Here is a 19,481-nt window from a genome sequence, read left to right on the forward strand (position 1 = left end):
GCAAACAGCTTAATTGGAAATTGCTGTTTTTCTTCTCCCTAAGATGGTAAAAATCATTTTCCATTTCTTCAGTTAGTGGAGAGTCACTGCCCTCCAGGAAATGAGGAACATTTCCCTGGACTTTATTTTTCTATGTGCTATAAAATGATTACAATTTTATTTCATTTTAGGGTTGAGGTAGGGATGTCAGAGGAGAAATGCATTAGGCCAAGGGAGTAAATAATATACAAACCTATAAGATGCTTTGAAAGATTGCCAAGAACAAGGTGAATAATTGATGATGATCTGATGCATTCGGTTATGTCCTATGAAATGGCCCTCATAGCAAAATGAATTGCACACTATTTCCTTCTCTTTCACACATACACATGCATACACACACATGCACACACACACACACGCACTCACACATGAGCACACACACACGAGTCTATTTCTTGAGCTCCTTTCAAAGTTAACAGACTGATCATATTATTGTTCATTTAGAGTGTCCAGAAAGTCAGAGCCATTCACCATCTCTTTTATTCTCAAGCCTTTGTCATAACGTTGGCACACACTGACTTGCATGCAATCTTATGCACCTGGTCTCCCTGCCCCAGGACGGGCTGAACTGCTGCCTCCTGTAGAACTTTCCTGCTCTGACCTGAGCATGATCTGCCCAACAAAACAAGTCTGCTCTATCATCAGTACCTACCTGTGAACAGTAGCCCACATGTCTTGACCTGTCGTAAAAGGCTTTCTGAGATCTGGCTTCTGACCTCTTTTTCACTGGATGCTACAAAAACCCTCAGTATCTTTTCTTTTTAACTTTTATCTTAAGTTCAGGGGTACAAGTGCAGATTTACTACATAGGTAATCTTGTGTTGTGGGAGTTTGTTGTTAAATTATATTTTTATTTCCTGCGATTTTATTCCCTGATGTTTCTCGTCACCCTGCCTTTATTCACATAGCCTCTCCGCTTGGAATAAATATCCTTTGTCCTCATCTTAACCTGCTAAAATTCTGTCTCTCATGCCCATATAAGTGTGACGTCTTTCTTGAAACCCTCTCCAATTTTTCTAAATGAGAATTTATCATTCCCCTTTGTCTTCACCTTGCAATATTTTTTTCTCGTTATTCTCTTAGTAACATGTCTCCAATTTCTTTTGCAGGCAACTGTCTCTATTCCTTGACTGAAAATATCTCGAAAATAGGGAGGGAATGTGTATTTTAGTGTCTGTCCTGCTTAGAAATGTAGAGGTGCAATTCTGAAAGATTGTAAGTGAAAGACATAAGAGGAAAGGTTGCGATAGAGAGAGAGACACAGATATATGATACATAGTTTAGTAAGATACAAAATCTATGGAACATAGCATACCACTATGATTCTGGAAAAATTTAAAATGCTACTCTGTGTATGTTTTTACAGCAATATCTTACAATTTTTATGTTATTAATTCTTAAAAACCTACTGGGTTTGGCTCTTCTTATTTTTCTGATGAGAAAATCGGGAGTTGGACCAGGATCATGACTTGCTCGAGTCTATCCAGGGGCAGAATGAGTACTTATAACTACACAGATTTAGGTGAAAGTCAGAACCTGGAAAAGAATGCCTTGGAAAAGGTGTAGTGGGGAATACACCATAGTGGTCTTAGGCATGTCCTTTGAGTTTTCCAGGCTTTTCTTTCCTGTTTATAGACCTACAGATAGACTTTCTAAGGTTACCTGCACTTAAAAGGTCTTCTTTTGAGAAGGCCTTTAATATGATGAACTACGTCCATAGTGGAGCATCCATTTAGTCAGGATAAGAGGCCCTCAAAACCCTGAATTGATAGACTCATTCTTCTTCATTTGTCTTTCGAATGTTTAGCTTTGTTCATCAAAAAGGTGCTCTGTTTTGTTAGTGGTCAACATATCATCTCTTTTAGCCAGTGTTTCTTCATGCAAGCTGTGGTCACAGGAGACAGTCTAGTGCACTGGTTAAGAACATGAACTATGGAGCAAACGGCCTGGGTTTATACTTCAGCTTCATCCCAAACTAGCAGTACCTCACGCTCCCAATCTGCAAAATGACAACAGCAATAGTATTTTTAAAGTAACGGCAAAAAACACTATTACTTTTACATCACCCTAATACTTATCTCATGGGACTGCTTGAGCATTCATGACACCCCACATGTAAGTCTGTAAGAACAGTGCCTCTCATAAATGGTCGCTGTTTTTATTCTTATGCCAACCACTCAGGCCTATTGGGAAGATCAAATGAGAACAGTTTGTAAACTTTAAAGTATTATGCTAATGGAAAATAAAGACTTAGTAGAACTAATTTTATTATTATTATTTAAAAGTAGGAAAAATGTGCCCTCTTGTTCTAAAATCTCTCTGGGGTCATAAGCTAAGCATCGCAAAGAAATATTTATGCCATTTATAGGAGATAATTTTATTCTCTCTATTTTCAAAGTTAATTTTATAGTAGACTTTCTCCAAAATACCTTTTGTTGGAATCAGTTTGTAGACTTGTTTTTTTAAGGACTTCATTTTAAACATCCCCCCTCCCAAAGTTAGAAAAAAATAAGCAAATGTAAACAAATAACCCAAGTTACAAATTACAAAAGCCATTTTTAGCCTGCAAAGATTTTTAACTAAAAGTAGATATATACTCTCCACAGAAGGCTTCTCCCTATAAATTTATATTCAGATAATAACTTTAGGCTATAAACTCAGGACTCAGTAAGAAAAACTACCTTTTGGAAGCACACCGGTGTTAAATAAAATGGATGGATGAGACATGCTGTTCATATCATTTGCAAAGTAACCTATAGGAGCAGAATAATATTAAACTTTTAAAACATAACACTTATATATGAACTGAATACATATGTGCACAAAACAACTTGAGAAATGGTTTAAGGCAGTTTCCAAACTGGTTTATTGTCATCGTTTGTATAAATATCATATTCTTTGGTTTTATTATAAAAAGGGACTTGTTGAGGAACAGTGGTGGGTACAAAGAGGCTGGTCAATCTAGTACATATAAAGTATTGACTTCAACCCAACACTCATGTTTTTGGACAAGTTTCCATTTACACAATTAACTATATATAAAGAGCTAGACTGATGTGTATCACTGAAATATTCAAAATATATACAGGACCAGGCGTGGTGACTCACACCTGTAATCCCAACACTTTGGGAGGCCAAGATGAGTGGATCATTTGAGGTCAGGAATTCAAGACCAGTCTGGCCAACATGGTGAAACCCCTCTCTACTGAAAATACAAAAATTAGCTCAGCAGTAGTGGTGTGTGCCTCTAATTCTAGCCACTCCAGAGGCTGAGGCAGGAGAATCGTTTCAGCCTGGGAGGCGGAGGTTGCAGAGAGCTGAGATTGTGCCACTGCACTCCGGTCTGGGCAACAGAGTGAGACCCTGTCTCAAAAAATAAAAATAAAAAGTAAAATAAAATATATTCAGAAATAAATACTGCTGAATCACTTGCTAAAGGTGAAATTTTTTCCCTTTGGGGGCAGTGGGCAGGAATGGGAGGAATGATGAATGAAAATGACTATGAAATTCTTCATGAAGTGGATGTATCTGACTCAGGCCTTAGAAAAAATATTTTTAAATGTAATGACTGCTGGAAAAGAGATGGTAAGAAGAGCTTGGAGCAAGGAAATTAGGGAGAAGGTTGCGATTTCAGGAGTTTAAGTTGCAGTGACAAAAGGATGAAGACAAGGATTGTGGCTCAGGTCATTGAGATGTCACTGGATATGGTGTGTTTAAAGACTAACAAGGGTGAAGCACTGGGAAAGGTCAGGTGAAGATCCTTGAATGTTTTTGAGCTAGTTTTGCTCTATCTGTCCTCAAGTTTGTCCATAATCACCTTCCCAAGGAAGTAACTCCACAAGAATTTTCCACAGATGACTAGTTCCATGTGATGCTATGTGAAAAGAAAAAAAAAAAAAAAAAAAACACTAAATTTCCATTTCAAATAAACTTGGAAAAATTGGCATAAGTCAAATTAAGCATATTTCAATCGCAAAAAAAAAAAAATGTTGGTAAAATGATTAAGGGAGAGGCAGAGAAAAAAACAAGGGAAGCAAGAAGGAAGGAACTTGGAGTGGGAAAGAAAGATGGATAGAGGGGCCAGTCTGGGAGCATAACTGAAATGCAGACAGATGATTAACCAACACTGAAAAACCCTGGAAGTTTCTAAAGGAAGCAGGACTATTCTGTCTAAGAAAACTGAGGGTAGCAAATAAAGGGAAATATCCTAAATCAAAAGGTTGCTTCAGGTTGGCCCTATTAAAGATATAGACATACTATAAATCATAGGGTGAGATAGCCTAGAAAATTACTGTTAGATGAGATCTTAGAGGCTTTCTAGTATGAACTTCTTTTCTTGATCTCTCCATATATACTTGTCCACTCACTTTTTTTATGTTGTTTTTAGCAGACAAGATCCACTTAATCCATTGGGCAGTTCCTTCTTATTTGACCTCTAGGAAGCTCAGAGCTTAATTTAATGTAATACTCAATTGCAGTATCTGTTACCTATTAGGTTTCCATTATATCCATATCTTCCCTTCTTGCAAATATAGCCAGAAAAGCTGCAATGGCTCAAGGGCTATTCTAGGCTCTGTGAGGGCTACAAAGGCTTCAAAGAACCCCCACTGGCAATGGGAAATATATTTTTCTACATTGATTTATTCATTAACTCCTGAAGTTATTGAATGTCCGTCATGTGCCAAAATCTTTACCAAGAACATTAACAGATGTAAAGAATAAAAATTAAAGAAATATTCTCTGTATTCATTATCTTAATAGTGTGTTAATATGCACTTATTGAGAATAAATTTTATAAATACACAAACTATCTCAAAAATTGGTTATGGGGAGGATTCAAACAGATACGACATTTTCACTGCAGATCCTCCGAGGTGTTTGTGGTACATATCGATTCATAAAACCCCAATCATGAAAAGACACAAATCTAAGTGTGTAAGATCTATGTGGGTGTAAATGGAAACCCTTTAAAATGTTATGACTTATCCATCGTAATTTATCTGATTAGTCTTCCTGCCAGATCTTTTTAATTGAATCACATTAGATTTGGGATAATTAACCAAGGACATTTACACTATTTTGAAGGTTAATTCCAACCCCACTCATTCAGCATATGTTTGGAGTGTCCTTGCCTAATGCCAAGTCCTGGGCTAGGCAAAAGGACATGGAGATTGTTTCTGAGTTTCCTCATTGAAGGATTCTGGTTAAGAGCCCTCTGCCAATCACTACTGTAAATATGTTATCTAAGTGCTCAGTGGAGAAAATTCATGTTCCAATTTTCTGATTAAGTAACCACCGTGACCAATCTCTGGGCAGAGCCATCAGGAAATAACTGCTATTTAGTCTCACATGTCTTTGTTGAGCTTTGTGCCTCCACAATAGGAGGATTACACAAGGAAGTAAAAGATAAATTGACAATACCTAATATAAACACATTCTTTTCAGAATGGAGCAAACTACATGAGGTGGGAAACATGGCAAGTGTTTCACAGAAACCAGTGAATAAGATTTAGGATGTGCATCTGACATTCCCTGACACATTTTGGTCCTCACTTTTGGCCAAATTAGTCTGTAACAACATCTACTTGGTGCCCACAATGTAGAGTGGCTTGCATTTGGCACCGAAGATGGAAAAAATAAGAAAAGATCAGAGACATTTTTAGATACAACTCCAGAGGGCACCATTCACAAAGATTGCAGTATAAATGGCACCCTCTAAAATCGTGCGATCCACAGTCTTTACAATGATGTAAACTGAGACTAGGAAATATTTCCCGCTTCTGTGTTTTTATATATTAGTAGGGAGGGCTCAATCAGGTAAAAATAAAAAGCCATAAACAACAACAACAAAAAAAATTGTTGATGAGAGAAAATAGTAAATTGTAGAGCTGAGGTTTAGAAGCAAGGACAATGAGTTTAGATTTGTCAGGCTCCGATTCAAATCCAGACTGCAGAGAAACATTAGGAATCCATGATGAAGGCTGATGGGAAAAAAGAGCCAATTAGAGGGTAAGGCTGAGATTAGAAACTTTTATTTAAGATTTGTCTGTAGAAAGTTGATAGCTGGAAAGATAAGATGGGGCAATTTTCTAATGGAAATAGATCGTAGAATTAGAATAGACACAAGAGAAGTATAGGATTAGACCTTGGCAAATCTCTAGTTAAGGAAAAGGATTAAGGTAGGAGAACCTAGAAAAGAAGCTGGAAGCTTGTGCATTCATCCCCAGTGTCACTGGGTGAATCGCAGTGGCGTATCACAGACCACAAAGACTGTCAAATCCACAAAGACTCTGTGGATTTCAAAATTGTTGTTTGGCAAAGTCTGGTTTGCCATATAAGGGCACAGATTGTCATTTTTCACAAATTTCAACCTTCTGTTTCTCAAGATATGCCTCAAGTGCATTCGTCAGTTCCATCAAGGACATTTCCTGGTGGTGAGGAAACTTTAAATCCCACAAATTCTTAAGAATTCTTTTTTTTTTTTTTTTTTAATAGTAGTTATTTAGATAGTAAAAAAGGTTAAATTACCCCATTGTTTTATATTCAGGGGGAACTGTATTTCATATTCAGGGGGAACTGTATTTCATATTCAGAGGGAGACTCAACAGACATCCTATGAAATTCAATAGATGGGCAGAAATTAACAGACATTCTTTCCATTCTGTGTGTGTTTAATCCATCCCTGACAGTGTGACAGTGCTAGAGACTGCAATAAATTGGTGAACAAAGCTGACACAATCCTTTCTTGGCAAATTGATATTCTAACAGGAGAAACACACACATATACCAAAGTAACAATAAAGATGCAAAGAAGTGCACACATAAAAGTGTTCTGTGAACAGGAGATAAAAGAGGGAATCAAGGGGACCATGATTTAGATAGGGTAGTGATGGAAAGCCATTCTGAGATGATATTTTAGTAGAGACCTCAAAGGTAAGAAAGTGCAACCTCATGAAGAGACTGAAGAAGGAATATTTCAAGGAAAGAGAATGGCATTTGCAAAAGCTTTGAGGGTGGCATAAACTAGACAAGTTTAAGGAGGTGGCTAGAAGAGGGAAAGAGTGGAAAAAATTACCATGGGAGGAGTTGGGAGCTGGGTTATTGCCTCATGTGAAGGATGATTAAGGTAAACAACAGTGGAGTGGAAATCACCTTGGAATTACTATCATCACCATCCAGGAGCTGCTGGACTAAGTTCGTGGCAATCAGTGAGAGAGAGAGAGATGGATGAATCCAATGATAGGCATGAAGACAATTTACAGGGCTTGTTTATGGATCAGTGCATAGAGCCAAAGACGGAAGAATTTTAGGGATGACTCCAAGATTTTTATTTGAGAAACAGGATGGATGATGGAGCCATTTACTAAGAGGAAGATAATGAGGTAGTGCCAAGTTTTGGGAGGAAAATCCAGTTTTATTTTAAATGTGCTAAACTTGAAATATCTGTGAATGATGTAGTCAAAGACAAGAATAGCAAAATTTGAAAGTGAAAAGTAATTCTTTTTCCTGTAGTAAAAAAAATGGATAGGACTCTCAACAAAGTGAACAAAAATGTGATCAGATCATTTATTTGCTTAAGCTTTTCAGTGGCCCTGTTTTTCCTCCTGGCTAAGGATCCTGATACTTAGCTGGGTATTCAAGGCTCTATGTGGTTTGTCCACAACCATTTCCCCTGCTTGTCTCACACTCCAACACAATAGACAGTCCCTCATTTTACAAAGTATTCATTTCTAGAATTAGGGAATACCTTTTTCCCTCCTTCTCAGGTACATGTGATCTAAATGGAGTGGTATTATAAGAAAGAAGGGAGGGGAAATTAAGTATTGCTTTTTATAATTAATGAATCATTAGTTTATGGACCAAAGTTATTGTATTAAGGATGATTTTGAAAAGTAAAACATAAATACTTTCTAATCCCCTATTTTTTATTCATTTGTTTCCTTGTCTGCTTCAGCTAACCAGCTCACTGCACTAACTCGCTTGGAAAGGGGAAGAACTGGCTACCAGATAAGCCCATTGCTGGATAAGAATGGGTTAAACTCCCAGAACGCTTAGCCCTCAGACCTTCTCTAAGAGGCAGAAATGGGGGTTTTGATGGTAATAGAAATATATACACACTGTGTTTCACTGGGACAATGACCTTGAAAACTCATTGGCTGAATTGCCTATATGTTGGGCAGGTACTTGGCACTCTAATGAGAAGTAATAACTAGGGAGGTGCATTCTTCTTTCTCAGATAACTTGTAGTATCAGGGAAAGACACATATGCAGTATAATAGAATACAAGGTTGGAAGCTATAAGTCCCAGGAATCAAGGACATTTAAATTGTTATCAGAAATAAGATGGTGGAGAGAGAACCTCTAGATGAGAATAATATGAAGAGCTTTATGGAAGAGGGTCTGTTTGAACTGGGCTTTAAATTATGGCTATGGTTTCAACAACATGCAAAGAAAGATATTTCAGGAGAAAAGTAGACTGGAACAGAGGCTGGAAGATCAAGTATGTGCTTGTCAAACTAGAAGTAGTTCACTAAGCACAGAAAGTAAAATCTGAAGTAGAAGGTAGGGGTGGAAAAAATTGGTTGAGTCCAGAAGTTAGAAAAACTTATTGGTTGCTTCTCCCATATCTAATCCCTCAACCTCCACAATTCTGAGCCTGAAAGATTTGATGGGATTAGCTCCACTCTCAGTTCTACAGAAGGGGGTCCTTATTAGATTGAATTTATCCTTGTATCCCATTCCCATATTCAAAAGGATTAATCCAGAGATGTTAGCTGGTAGGGGTAAAAGATACCCTTCTATGGGTTTTGATCAAGCAAACCTCTTTATCTTCAATGCATACTATAGGATATTACTCTTTATCTTGCTGGATGTAGACATGGAAATCTGAAGTTCTAGGACCAGAGGAAAAGTAAATAATAAAAATAATCTGGCACTGGGTAAGCAAGGCTAAAAATTAAAAAGGAGAAGAACTGAGTCCTGACAACATTTTCTTTTGAACCAGTGGATTAAACCTTACATGAGAGTAGTGCTATTTCTGGGCTTTTAAGTTCCATGAGCCAATAAATCCCCATTATGTTTTAAGCCAATTTGACTGGTATTTGCTATTACTTGCCACTCAAAGCATCTTGATACATAATCTTTGAAAAGTACATTAAGGCTTTGTTGGCAATAATAGATCTACTGATATTTGTGTCTCCCAGAGTGCCATAATCTGGAAAGTAATCCTTATGGTAGTGTGCAATGCAGAACCCCATTAAGTCAGGATACTCTAAAACAGAGGTCATGAAAGTCAGTCAGTCTTTTAATTTGAGATTAGTCTTATTTTGTTCTCATTCAATGCCTAATCATTTGACTTCTCTCTTTGTTTCCCAGAAGAGGAAAGGAAGTAATTCTACTTAAGTCTTTCCTTGAGAAGAGCTACCTCCCTTGGGCTTGGAGCCTGACACTGTTTTTCTCTCTCCCACTGACTCCATAGATGTATTCATTTCTCTTTAGGTATTTAATATAAATCAGATAAGTCACAAACTTATAATAACTTGAGTCGATTTCAATTCTAAGGCAAGTTGAATCTTCAGGGCCAATGCTTCAAGTACAAGATACTGTGGTTTCAATGACAATGAAACTGTTTGGAGAATTGCTTTCCCAAACTTTTCTGCCAGTGTTTAGATTATAGCATGCAGTCCAGGAGTATATTATGAGTGATCTCCTTGAACTTTGTCAGAAAGTCCTCATAAATCACATTCAAGAAAATATATTTAACTTCCATATATATATATATATATATATATATATATATATATATATATATATATGAAATTTAAGAACTTGGACAAGTGGAATAAATTCCAAACTGTCAGTTTATAGCAGTAACTTTCCTTTTCAATTTGGAGATTGAAATTTGGGGCAAGAAGGCTCTAATGGAAATAGCATGTTCTCTGAGAAACCAGAGGTGCTGCTTGACTTCTGGAATACTTTTTATGGAATTATACCTTATTTTGGAATTTTAAAAAGCCTGGGTTATGGGCCCAGGTATTTGTGGGATTCCATCATATGCCAGTTGCTAAACCTTAGCCTTTTCATCAATGGAATGGGTTTAACCTTTCCATTTTATGGTAGACCATAAAAGGAAAATATTCCTGAATAAATTTAAAAAAAAATTACAATTTATTGTGCTCTTACTATGCTTCAGGGGCTGTGTTATAAACATTAGTATTTATCATTTATTTAGCTCTTAATATGTACAAGGCACTAAGTATTCATGTGTACTTACATTTAATACTCACACCACTCAAATAATGTGGGTACCAATATTACCATTTTCTAGATAAAAAAGTTGAGGCACAGAAATGTGAGGAATTTATCCAAGATCACACAGGCAAAATATGCTAGAACAGAGAATCAGAGGGAGGCAGTCTGATTTTTATAGAACCTGTTACTCTTCCTTTTCCTAGCAGCACTGAGAGCTGGGTACTGGGAATATTTTATCTGATGAGACAACTAAGACTCTTTCTGTTTTGTGCTACAATAACAGAATACCGCAGACTGGGCTATTTATAAAGAACAGAAATGTATTTTCTCACAGTTCTGGAGGCTGGCAAGTCTAAGATCAAGGCACCCATATCTGATGAAGGCCTTCTTGCTGGGTCCTCACATGGTAGGAGACAGAAAGGGAAGAAGGAGATGAATCCTGTGTCTTCACATGGCTGAAGAGAGTGAGAGAGTAAAGCCATTCCTGCAAGCCTTTTTACAGTGGCATTAATCCCTTCATGAGGTGGTATGGTTTGGCTGTGTCCCCACCCAAATCTCATCTTGAATTGTAGCTTGCAGAATCCCATGTGTCGTGGAAGGGACCTGGTAGGAGGTAATTGAATTATGGGGGTGGATTTTTCCCATGCTGTTCTCGTAATAGTGAATAAATCTCACAATATTTGATGGTTTTATAAAAGGCAGTTCCCCTGCACAAGCTGTCTTGCCTGCTGCCATGTAAGATGTGACTTTGCTCCACTCTGGCCTTTCACCATGATTGTGAGGCCTCCCCAGACATGTGGAACTGTGAGTCCATTAAACCTCTTTTTTAAAAAAGATTACCCTGTCTTAGGTATTCCTTCACAGTAGTATGAAAATAGACTAATATATGAGGAAAGAGCATTTATGACTTATATATCTTCCATGAGGCCACACCTCCCAACACTGTTTCATTGGGGATTAATTTCAACATGAGTTTTGGAAGGCACAAAAATATTCAAAACATAGCTCTTACAGACTACGTAAAACTTTCTCAAGTTCACTCAGCTATTCAGTCAGAGTATTTAGACTTAAAACTCAGTTTATGTACCATCATATTTTCCTTATATACCCACTCTCTTCATTTCAAAATTTTCCATTTCATGTTTTCTTCCAATTAAATTCTCACCTTTCTCTTTCTGAGTTAGATTCGAGTAACATACAAGAGGTCAAATAGACAAATTACTGACAACTGCGTGTGTTTTAATCCCATGTTACTTTTAAGAAAACTGGTGGAAGAACTTTATATGAACTCACGTTATATTGACTCAATTGCATATCAGTTTAAAAATATATTCTGTAATTTCATTTTGAAGTTTACTATACTTTATACTTTTTAACTACGTTCTTGACCAGATTGATGTCTTAAAATCATTAACACATTATCATATTCCCTTAATGCATGCCATGCTTATTCATTTCAAACTCAAATTTTAATCAGGATTAAGAAGTTTGAGTTTTCATTCTTTATTATCGGTAAGTTTCACAGCCATATATAGAAATGTTCTGGTTTTTTTTTTTTTATTTTCAAGATTGTAGATTCTTCTAAAATCCTTTCCTCTCTAAGACAGAAAATGTAGAACATTAGAATTTCAGTTTTTGTATCAATAGCTGCCACCTCAATCAATTTACACAGCCCCATCCCCATAAATATTGTTCAACGGGCAAGATGTTAAGCAATGTAGCATAGTGATTTGACTACACTAGCTAAATAAAATGTTCTATTAGAGAACCACCAAAATGCAAAAAATAAATTGGCCAGGTTAAAATGAGAACAAGCTATAGAAAGCAATTGAAATCAGAATCATGAGAATTAGAAGGCATGCCATTATGAAACTCCTCTGCATTAGATGCTCACATTGGCTCACATCGTAGCTTGCAATTATGTTCCAAATCTCTCGTCTCCTTTAATTTATATAAGCACTCTGTGAGACAGGTATTCTTTTTTAAATTTTCCAAAAGGGAGGATCAGAGACATGACAAAATATTCCAAGGTTCTGTAGTTAGAAAGTCACTGGACTAGGATATATATCTAATTCTGATTCCAGAATCCAAGCACAATTCATTATACTAACTGACATGGATATTATCAGTAGATAAAGGGTTAAAATCCCATAGGCTTTCATTCTGTCTTCTCTGGTCTTGGAATCTACTGGGCCCCCAATGAATGACTTTGTTTTTCTTTGTTTTTGTCCCTTTCTATTCTTTTTACAGTTTTCTTGGCCACATTCGTAGGAAATGACGCCAATTAAAACTTTGCAAGGCCAAGGCTGGTTAATGTATCACTGACCACAGATTTCCCAGGATTTGGCCAAACTCTGGTTCCTCGATTATTTGTATTCTGCCCACTCCTGTCTGGAGCCCCTAAGGACCTTCTCTTGCCAGGGCTCAGGTCTCTGTGTCGTTGGTGTTGGGCTCCATAGCTGGAGGTGGGCATCCTGTTTGTCTACAGCTGGGGCACCTTCTGCATGCTGTTTTTATATGAACACTTTCAAAATACAAAGCCCTTTCATTTTCTTTACTAACTCCACTTTTTTCTCTCCCTTCATTTCCTAGATGGAGGGCTTATCTCTAGGTTCCTCAACTTTCTCTGCCTCTAGTTAACATGTCGGGCCTAGAGTGGTCCACACACTGACATAGCCTTTGCTCTAACACTCACACTTTAGTTGTGGTCTTGTGTTCTAAACTTTTGATTCTCTGGGTCCCTCTCTAAACTATCTGTTTAGAGAGAAATAGGATTGAATCCAGGTCAGTCTGATGCCACAGCTAGCACTCTTTCTACCACCTCATGTTGACGTTTAAGCTGGGATTGGAAATACAGTGATCTGAAGACTTTTAGTTGATTCCCAATATTCATCCTGCTCAAGATTCTTTTTAGCAAAGACAGACATTTTAGAGCAATAGTTAGAATGTCTAGTTTTGGTCCCAGTGTCAATCAACTGGACCAGTTTTCATAGTCCTCTTCTCAGTAATGTTGAGCTACACTTTTCAGCTGAGCACGTTATCACTCACCTATAAGCTCATCTTTGCCATCCTCTTTCTTTTTCTGTAACTAGGTGTTATCACACCACGATGTTCTGGCAAAAGAGATATAAACTGATGTAGTGTATATGGGGTACTTATCCCTAAAAGGGAAGCTGTGTGTCCATCCTAACCTATTTTTTCTTTCTGATGCTTGGAATAATGTTTTAACGGATGCCACTGTGCAGCCATTTTGGTCCATGAGGTTGAGGTACACACCCCAGGAATGATGGAATAGAGAAGTAAAAACTCCTATGTCACTGATGTAAACAGACTCATCATACCAAATTCATACCTCCTTCCCACAGTACACTTCAAAACGAAGATAACTGATCTTCTAACTTCTTTTAAAGCATTGTTATTTATTTCCCTCATATACAACAGAAACCAATCCCAACTAATATAGATTGATAGATCATTAAAGAGATGAGCGGAGAGAATTAGATGTTGATAAAATAAAGGAAATTGACAGGAATAGAGGCAATCTAATGTAGCTATTGTAGGATATATATGGCTGAGATAAAATATTTCAAAAGCACAGATTCTTGCAGCATTATCTGGTATCTCTGTATTTAAACAACTTAATTATAATATTCTCCTAGTTCATGTAGTCTTATATGAAAGCATAAGGTCTGTGATCAAACCCTTGAATTTCTACTTGCTACCTACTTGACATTGAATGAGTCCATTTATCTCTCAAAGCTTTATTTGTATACAAATAAAAGAGTGTGAGATATCAAGTGTTTATCATAGTAATGGAACAGAGAAGGCACTCAGGTAGTAGGAATTCCCATGGGTTCAGACATTCCCTACAGTTCCAGGAACTTCATTGCTGGCTCACCTCAAAGGAGCTGACTGTATTCTGCTAAGAAAATCTCCCCCTTACTCCTGCTCCATTCCCTTCCCTATTTGGACATATAGAGAGATAAGTTTCAGTGATTTTGCAAAGATTCCATTAGCATTAAATGGAGCACACATAACCCAAGAGAACTGAAACTCTGTCAATAGAAATATCTAAGTGGAAATGTTCCTGTCCATGAAGCTGTTGCTTTAGAGACCTTGTCAGTAAGAGCTTTTGTCTTAGGGGTTTGTAAATATTTATATTTTTAAACTACTATGAGAGGAACAACAGCCATTCCACATGAATGGATTACGTTAAATGTACCCAAAGTCTGTAATTCAAGCTGTCAAACGTGAGGAAATACCAGACTTAAGGCTGCCATTCCAATCCACTCAGAATAAATAAGGACTTTGGGCAGAACTCTTTAACACAATGGCTCACAGACATATGGAAGACGTTACCGGAGAAGATGACTGAAGAGAAGGAAAAACACATTAAATGAATTTGAGAAATACCTAGTCTTTCCTCCAGAGTGGAAAAGGTTTGAGGCTTGAGGGAGATGATTGTTGGCCTAGAAACAGAGAAATAGATTAATATTAAACTGAGAATGAAGGGTGGCACGTGGAGGCTTTTCCTGTTGCTAAGACAGTTGTCTGTTTTTCATTTATTGTTTTGGTAGTCTGTTGATATGACACCAATATAGGAACCACAGTGTGTGTCTAGGCAGACTAGGTGAGGGTATGGGATTTACTTACTGTGGAGGTTCTGTGTTAAGAGTGTGGCCAAATTTCCTGGAGTATAGAACACAGGTGGGAGCTGTGTTTATAGAACTGAGAAAATGCATTTCAGTGTGAGATTGACCAGTGGGTCACATAAATTTGATTCAATTCTACAAGCGTGTACTGAACACCTACTTTGTGCCAGGCATAGGCAATGAAGCTTGAGAAGCAATCTGATTTAGTGGAAAGAATGTGAGCTTCTAGTCCTTGCTCTAAGGCTCACAAGCTTTGCAGAGTAAAACAAATCACTTCCACTTTGTGCGTGTCAACTTAAAATGTCAGATTTTTCTTTTTAACAAATAAATCCTAGGTCGGATCATTTAGCTGAAGACTAAATGGGCTTGCTAATGCTCCCTGTTTCACGCTCCAGTCTAGACTGGGGAGAGTTCCAGGTGTGGTAATATGTTCACTCATATTTGATATCCCTCCTTGTGATACCCCTACTTGTGATGGGGTATACCACCCCACATTTTAAAACTCAGGTATGGTCAAATGACTTTTTTGTGCGGTGCGATGTAAGCAGAAGTGAAATGTGTCTGAGCAGAAGCTTTGAGAGCCAGTAAGAGGCTCAGTGTATCTGCTTTTTCCTCCTCTCTGCCCTGATGACCAACAGTGGTCCAGATAGAAGCTAACGCATCAGCCTATGGCCTAACGTAAAAATGATGTAAAGCTGTACTATGACTGACTCTCACCAACATGCAGCATAAGTGAGAAATTTACACTTAATGTTTTAAGTCACTGAGATTTGGGGACCCTCTTTTTACTGCAATAAAACCCATTTACCTCTACTCACAGGATAGGAGAAAACTCTAGTTTGCAAAGTACACATTCTTACCTCATGATGGACTAAGTCACAGTGTGCAATATCCCCAGGAGAGAGGGGAGAAATAACAAATTCTTTGTGTTTATGGTCTTTCAATAGATTAACTCTACCCAATTAAAAAATGTAGCCCAAACTTTCACCTAGCAATTGGTTTACTCACTCCTCCTCTATGGGAAGGAGAGAGTAAAATTAGGCTAAGAAACAAAGAGGTAGTGTTACTTTAGTGGTGTCTCCTGTGAATGAAAATAAGATGTCTGTTACCTCTAACAGCACCGAAGACCTATTGAACAAGGAGGTAACCTGATCAGATATAATTTGGAAATGTCTCTCTTGATACACTTTGTAGGATAAACTGGAGTAAATACAACTGCAGCAAGATTGACCAAATAGGAGGAAGTAAAATAATTAGGACAAATGAGTGAAGAGGGTGCACTTAACAAAGACAATTACAATAGAGCTGAAGGGTGCAAGCATGAGAAGCCTTTTGTAGACAGAATGTCAGCGAGAGTTCAGATGTGTGGAGGAAAGGTAGCCAAAGGTGCCAACAATAGGACTATGACTGTGTCATTTACACACAGGGAAAATTTCACCAGGAGAATCAGTTTAAAATGTTAAGTAAGGCATTGAGTTTTGGGATTTTTCTTTGATCTTACATGGAATATCAGTGGTCACATAGGTCTGTCCTTTAAGGCCATGTTTATATACAGATCCCTGGGCAAGATGCATCATTCCACTGGACACTTGTGGCCTTTCTAGTAAATTTATGGAAGATTTACTGGAAGACCACATTGTTTATGATTCATGGGAGGTATTCATAGGCATGGTAAAGAAGTGAAGATTTGACCACAGTTGTGCACCCTGAGACAGGAGACCACTGGACAAAGTGCCAGAATAGCCTAAGGAATTCAATAGACCTGAGTTCAATTTCCAGCTCTAGTTTGGCTTAGATCAAGTTACTTAAAACCACTGAGTCTCAGTTTTCTCACCTATTAAATAGAGTATAATAATAATATGTACTTAAAAGTGTTGTGAATATCCCAGAATGTAATCAGTGTAATGTGACCAAAGCAGAGTAGGTACTCCATAAACGCTATTTCCGTTTCCTTTCCCACACACCACTTAAATAATGTGGAATGAGACTGTCTGAAAGACACCATTGAATGATATGTTTGTTACTGGTCAACTCACCCTTTCATTTTGAGAGTCCAAAAACAATCTTTCATGGTAAATCAAAGCAATTATGCCATCAAAGAAAAGAAAGGGACTAGAAATTTTTGGTTTACTATTCATTTAAAATAGCTTGAGCCAGAGGGACATTTTCCCTGGAGGAGAGATGACTTGGATAGGTTTGTGTGTGGGGTGAGGTGGAGGCAGTGGTTACTCTTTCCAAATATCATCTCATCTGCTGTGGGGGGAAAACTTGATGTGTTTTGTGGTCCAGACAAGAGAACTCTGGCCAGTAGATCAAAGTTACCATGAGACATTTCTCAGTTCAATTCATTGCAGCTAATAGTCCCACAGTGACTCTTCAGAGGTAGTCAATGCTCTGTTACTGGACACACGCAATCTAAGGTTAGGATAAGACTGGTAAGCTAAATAAGGGGTAGAGATTCCCCTACTTAATGAGCACTTGGACTAGATGCAGGTAAATGCAACAAATGTGTAATGACGGTGAAGTACATGAAAAACCCCAGCCGTACATTGAGAGAGGAACAGATTCAAACATAATAGAGTGTCTTTCCTCTTAAGAACAGATAGCCTACTCTAGGTTCTTTGATTCTAGGATAGACTTAGTAACTCAGCTTTCCCAATTTCATTTCAGACACTGGCTAGATATTATAAATTGTCAAACTTGTGCACTATTTACTCTGATAATTCTACTTTATGTAGAATTAGCCAGTTGAAATTTTCTTCCAAAAGAAAAATGATCATGTAAACTTGACTTTTAACAGAGTTGCATCTTCAATGTTAGCCATGAAATTAAAGGAGAAAAAAAGTGCATGAATTATGTTAAGACATATTTAATTGAAAAGCCGAAAGTTTAAATCAGCAAGGACTTATATTTTGTAAAATTGGATTATAGGCTTAACTTAGACAATAACTGTATGCTCTCAGTGATTCATTTCCATTCCCTGAGCCTCGGCATCCCCATCTGTACTATAGAGATGCATTATTTCAGTGATTTCTTTCTCTTCTCTGAGCCTTAGTATCCCTATCTGTACTATAGGGATGGAACTTGGTAATTTTCAATTGTACCTCCTGCACCTAAATGCTATCATGATATTAGTAAGATAACAAATATGTACTAAATTTATACCATGTGCCAGACACCATCTGAGGAAATGGGAGCAGAGAAAGTAACAAGAAAGTGACCCTGCCATGGAAAAATTCATTGACTCATGGATAAAGTAACTAATAAATGCATGATTGCAAGACAAGATAAAAAGAGTTGCATGTACTAGGTACTATGGGAATAAAATGAGTTAACAAATGATTCTGCTTTGAAAGAATGAAAAGGCTTCTTTCTTTAATGAGCTAGTATTAAATTTTCACATATCAGAATATGGGGAAAATCAAGGTGATTCTATTCACAAGATAGATTTTTATATATGCTTTCACTAGAACTGTTTAGAAATATGTACTATAGACCGGGCGCATTGGCTTACTCTTGTAACCTCAGCACTTTGGGTATTGAGACGGTGAACGAAGCTTGTTCTGCAATCAGCCTACCAATATGGCGAAATTCTGTCTCTACTAAAAAAAAATACAAAAATTAGCTGGGTGTGGTGGCACGCACCTGTAGTCCCAGCTACTCAGGGGGCTGAGTGAGGAGAATCACTTGAACACTGGAGGCGGAGGTTGCAGTGAGCCAGGATCGTGTCATTGTACTCCAGCTCCAGCAACAAAACCCACCCCCAAAACAAACAAGCAAAAAAAAAAAAAAAAAAAAAAAAAAAAAAAAAAAAAAAGTACTATAAGCCAGATAAATAAAGTCCTGTAATAGTTAGAAATAACACATACCACCAAAGACTGCACCAAACAAGTACCACACACTTACTACCCTTCCTGATGTTCTGCAGCAGATGACACTGACTCCATTTAGATTTACAAATAAGGAAACAGGTGCATAGTATTTAAATTCTAATTAAAATATTCATTCAGATCCAGTGGTAGTGGCTAAACATAAGGCTGTGTTGAGAAGGATTCTGAAGCTACATTTAATAACAATAGAGGGAATGACATGCTCAATTAGTAATTCGTACAACAAATATTACTCAGCTCTTTAGATGTGCCTGGCATTATTATAGGTGATTAGAATACACTGGTAAACAAAAGCAGGCATGAGTCCCTGCTTTTTTATTGCTGACATTCTAGAGGAAGATACAAGGAACAGTAGACATAATAAATAAGTAGATAATTCAGCTTGTTAGACATTAAAACAAGTTCTGGAAAAACAAGATAATGTAGACCAAGGTAAGTGGTCTCTTCAAGATGGCAGAGGTATTGCAAGTTTCAATGTGGTGGACAATGTGGGATTTGTTGAGAAGGTGGCATTTCATTAAACCCTTGAAGAAGGTTTAAGAGTTAGCAACAACATGACATGAAAAGTGGAAATGGTGGATTGTGAGAAAACATGGCAAAATGAAAAGAAAATCGGTCTTCAAATTATGGACCTTTGTGACTCTAA

Source organism: Papio anubis, chromosome 13 (genome assembly GCF_008728515.1).
Source record: "Papio anubis isolate 15944 chromosome 13, Panubis1.0, whole genome shotgun sequence".
In the NCBI taxonomy this organism is placed as follows: Eukaryota; Metazoa; Chordata; class Mammalia; order Primates; family Cercopithecidae; genus Papio; species Papio anubis.